Genomic DNA, 5,650 nt, shown 5'->3' on the forward strand with positions numbered 1-5,650 from the left:
GTGTGTGTGTGTGTAGGGCGATTCAGAGAAAACTGCTGGACCGATCTTCATGAAACTTTACATGAAAGTTCCTGGGAATAATATCCCCAGTCCTTTTTTTTCATTTTTTCGATAAATGTGACGTCATATCCGGCTTTTTGCAAAAGTTGAGGCGGCACTGTCACACCCTCATTTTTCAATGAAATTGATTGAAACTTTGGCCAAGTAATCTTCGACAAAGGCCGGACTTTAGTATTGCATTTCAGCATGAAGGCTTAGAAATTAATTAATGAGTTTGGTCATTAAAAATCTGAACATTGTAATTAAAATTATTTTTTTTATAAAACGATCCAAAAACAATTTCACTTGATTTTTCATCATTTTCTGATTCCAAAAACATATATGTATGTTATATTCGGATTAAAAACAAGCTCAGAGAGTTAAAAAGAACAGAGATACAGAAAAGCGTGCTATCCTGCTCAGCGTAACATCTACCTCGCTATTCTGGCTAGTCAAATTCACTGCCTTTGCCACGAGCGGTGAACTGGCGATGCTACGAGTATACGGTCTTGGTGAAAAAAAATGCAGTACGTTCAGTTTCATTCTATGAGTTCCTCACCTTGACTAAATGTTTTTTTTTTTTACCTTACGCGACTTGTTAAGACCTTTCTTTCTTTTCTTTATTTGGTGTTTAACGTCGTTTTCAACCACGAAGGGTTATATCGCGACGGGGAAAGGGGGAAGATGGGATAGAGCCACTTGTCAATTGTTTCTTGTTCACAAAAGCACTAATCAAAAATTTGCTCCAGGAGCTTGCAACGTAGTACAATATATTACCTTTCTGGGAGAATGCAAGTTTCCAATACAAAGGACTTCGCATTTCTTACATACTGCTTGACTAAAATCTTAACAAAAATTGACTATATTCTATACAAGAAACACTTAACAAGGGTAAAAGGAGAAACAAAATCCGTTAGTCGCCTCTTACGACATGCTTGGGAGCATCGGGTAAATTCTTCCCCCTAACCCGGGGTTTGTTAAAGGTACTGAACTTGTCAAATCCAGGTGCACGGAGCCCCTGGGGCTTTTAGTCATACCTCAGGCAGCTATCCGTTAGAAGAACTACCAAGTTTCATTGACTTGCACCCAAAGAGTCAAGAACTGCGATTTTTTTACGAATTAATTTCGTACTCGGACCCGGCTGGTCTTGGCCTATTTTTGGATCTAGGCCCCTGGAGCACACCATGCACAAAAAGACACGTCACTAGCAAACTATGTCAGACGTCATCATGAGTTTGTGTAAAACAAAATGGAGGCCGGAATCACTCAGTTGAATCGAACTACGACCAAACACCACGTACTAACTAGGTTAATTTATGCACTCGCGTGAACAAGAAACTGTCGAGCTTCACAGATGTCGTCGTTGGGTAGTTTTGGGTTTGTTTTACTACCATAGGAGGATTTTTGAACTGTAAATGCACTCAGCTGCAACAAAAACGCAAAACGAAGGCTGTGAGCTGCACTGTGCCTTTAAGACCTGATTTTATCAGATTTGTTTAGGGTTCCAGTGTACTCCTATGCCATTGCTACTGCCTTTGATCCCGCTTCTACATCCCATGACCACTACTAATATACTTGTTACTTATCCTGCGTTGATAACTGCAATCGTTTGTTCATGTTCCATGCAATTTACTGAAAAAAAGCGGAAACACACCACGATTGATCAGCTGATCGAAAGTTGTCTGATCTGAATTTATGTGTCAGTTTAGAGGAACGATAAATTGTTTTTAAACTGAAGGTGAGGCGATGGTATTTAGGACTGGACAAGGATGGTGAGGAAGGGGGAAGGAATGGAGATAGCGGATGTGGGCGGGGCCTAGAAGTAAGGAGGGAGGGGGGAGGGTGTTGTAGTGGAGGTTTTGGCGCCAAACTTTCTGGCAAGGGAGTGCCAGAGGATACACGCTCTTGCATTAGCGGCAAAGCAGCGGCAGCAGCAGCAGCAGCATTGAAGTGCGCGCGTCGGAAATTGAACATTATTTGGTGATCATGTCCGAAATAGAACAATGGTGTAAGGAGTCAAACCTTCCTTCAGCGGTGACCAGCGTCCTCGTCAAAGAGGGGTTCGATTCGTTGGCGGCCCTCAAATGTGTCGAGCCGGAGGATTTGGACTCCCTGAGTGCCAACATAAAAAGGGGGCATCTTGCCCTGCTTCGGGCAGGGATTAAAACCCTGCAAGCAAAAGATGGGGGCCGGGGAGGCCCCATGAGCAACGACACCGCCAGAGGTGCCAGTGGTTTGGCGGAATTGTTGGGGCGACTCAACATGGACGGTTCGCCAGTGACGCCGGCAAGACCCAAAGGTGAGAGTTTAAAAATCATCGATTTTGTTTCATCCTCGTTGGCTCTTGAGGAGGAGGTGTCTCTTGGCGGAGGGGTGACAATCAAATTACCCAATACAAAGCCGAAGTTAGATCGGGTGTCACCCTCCGCCTGGATTGTGGCAAATGCCAGAATCATGGCCACACTCCTGTCCCGGGATAAAGACTTTGATGTAGCGGCCTATCTACGCTACACAGAGATGGTGGGGGAGTTAGGCTGCCGTTTCACCTGGCAGTCTGTGCTCATCTTCGACGACGAATATCGACAGCGTCAGGCGGCCGACAAATTGTCCTGGGGGACCGAAGCACCACACCTGGCGACAGTTGTGCTTCGGGAGCGGGCTACGCCAACCATCAAGAAGTCTGGCGGCAACGGCGGAGCCAGTGGCGCGCACCGACAGCGACCGACAGGACCCGGGGACAAAGAGGTGTGCCTGCAGTACAACAAGGGGTCATGCGCCTATGGTCCACGTTGTATCTACGAGCACGCGTGCAGCAGCTGCAGCAAGGACCATCCCACAACCCAGCACTCAGCGAACCCTGGCAGCCACCCCCTGATATAGGATCCAGCACAGCAAATTGTCTCTACGGCCAAGGTAGGCCCCAACCACTCTAGTCCTTATGCAGCACAGAACCCTGACAATTGTAACTTTCTCTGTGGTAGTTCTTCCATTAGCGCAAAACTTCATATTTGGCAAAATGAGCTGGTAGATGATAGCGATAAGACCTTTTTGTTGGATGGCATAGAACACGGTTTTCGCATTATTGCAAGAGGCAGTGTAGTAACACCAGTAGAACATAAGAACCACAAATCAGCGATACAGCATAAAGTAGTAGTAGAGCAGGAACTCATAGATCAGATAAATAAAGGAAACTACGTTATTGCTTCAAAGAAGCCTACCATAGTTAGTGCCTTGGCAGCTATACCAAAAAACGATAAAGAAATCAGACTCATTCACGATGGCAGCAGACCTTATGGACAAGCAATGAACGATTACTCAATACCGGAAAGTGTTAAATTTCAAACATTAAGAGATGCCTGTAAATTAGCAAAGAGCGGATATTGGTGCGCTAAAGTTGATCTTCAAGCAGCATACAGATCTGTGTGTATCCACCCAGAGAACTATCAGGTAACTGGACTCAAATGGGTTTTTGGTGATGACAAAACACCTAGGCTTATCTTTTTGACAGCAGACTGCCGTTTGGCAGTAACGTAGGTCCCGCTCATTTCCATAGGATTTCACAGGCTGTGAGACGGTGTATGATTAGACGAGGAATGAGTGGAGTAGTGGCCTATATTGATGATTTTTTGTTAGCAACAGAAACAAAAGAAGAGTGTGAAAAAATGCTTTTTACCTTGATTAGATTACTCAGAGAATTAGGATTTAACATCAGTTGGAAGAAAGTGGTGGGGCCTACCCAGCGCATCACCTTCCTGGGGGTGGACATTGACACCCAGGCCTGCACACTGTCGTTGGGCAACGACAAGATACAACAGCTACGACAGAAGCTACAGCAGTTTCAGCGGAAACAACGCGCAAGCAAGCAGCAGCTACAGAGCCTCGCAGGCTCTCTCAACTGGGCGTCATGTGTGGTTCGGGGAGGCAGATTTTTTGCTCTGTGCCTTTAAGACCTGATTTTATCAGATTTGTTTAGGGTTCCAGTGTACTCCTATGCCATTGCTACTGCCTTTGATCCCGCTTCTACATCCCATGACCACTACTAATATACTTGTTACTTATCCTGCGTTGATAACTGCAATCGTTTGTTCATGTTCCATGCAATTTACTGAAAAAAAGCGGAAACACACCACGATTGATCAGCTGATCGAAAGTTGTCTGATCTGAATTTAGACATGTCGTTAGAACGGTATAGTAACCGGGAAGAGAAATCGGTTATTTTAAGACCTACGCAATAGTCCCGCGTATGATAACACTACGGCATTGTCCAGCTAATATGTCATTACGTAGACAGGGAAGTGAAACCATCGTCAAGTTCGGTCATCATGTTTAAAAATGTGTTGTTGTTGAATATGATTTTCAGTAGATGCTTAGAAGATAATAATTTATACATTCTCTTTTTCTCTTTATTTTTTTTTGGGGGGGAGGGGGGGGTCGGGGGTCGAAGCAGTGACTGATTTCTGGTGAAAGATGTGTGGTTCGCACACTGCCTGGACACGTGTTTTTGAAAAAGTTGGAACTATCACCATTGAAGTAGAAGTAGAAAAACAGAAACAAACCCAGAGAAGAACGCTGATGCGTGATTAAAAATTCAGTCAATCACACCAGCGGCTGCGAAGCAATGACGTCCGATTTGCTCTCACCGTTCCACACACACACACACACACGCACACGCACACGCACGCGCACACGAACACACACACACACACACACACACACACACACACACACACACACAAGGTCCTAACCCTAACTAAGAAGACTATTGTCACTTGTTTGAGCCAAATGAATCAGTGCGTCATTTTCTCTCAGCCGAAACCTGGTTGTGATTTAACACTACTGTCCAGACGTTTATAGCACTTCACATGAGACTTCATGTGAATGATATTCACAGATGGTCAACGCAATGTGGCGACCACTTTTGTTCAAACAAGTTCATTCAAATATTCATCAAACAATCTTTGACCCAGTCCGGTCCATGGGATTGCAATTCAGCTTGTGAGCTTACAAAATAATGAACTCATGTGCAATAGCAATAACGTACATATACAAAAGTTGTTTCATTGTGTAATCTATAACTTCATCAATTCAAATTGTGAAAGATATGTTGTGTTTTAATTAAAAACGAGCGGAAAAAACAACACAATCCGTGTTGCGAAAATCATGTTTATTGTGAATATGTTTTTACCAACCCAGTCTGCGCTGAACTTTGGTCGACGGGTTTCGGTCAACCAAGACTCAGGTCTCGGTGAATACGGATGCAGTGTGCCCAGTTTAGATCTTTAAAGCCGACAGAATGTTTGAATGTTTTGTTATTGCTTCAAGCGTCTTGTTTTCTGTTTAGCAGTCAAGAAACCATGACAACTGTTCAACAAGTGACGCTACTGCGGAATGCTGTCTGAAGACGAACTCGACTCTCGTGTGCAAGTCAGGATGTCCAGACGGATTTTACAATACCACTGGAGACGGGGCAGATGAGAAAGATGGTGAGTTGACGTTTTCCTTAAAGACGCAGTCCTTCCCGTTTGAACGATTCAGCTCATGGTATTCTCTGCTATGCTCACTTGTTTTGTTTTGTCCCCAGACCTAGTGTCCATTTGGGACATAACGTGGT

This window comes from Littorina saxatilis, linkage group LG11, assembly GCF_037325665.1.
Source record: "Littorina saxatilis isolate snail1 linkage group LG11, US_GU_Lsax_2.0, whole genome shotgun sequence".
Lineage (NCBI taxonomy): Eukaryota > Metazoa > Mollusca > Gastropoda > Littorinimorpha > Littorinidae > Littorina > Littorina saxatilis.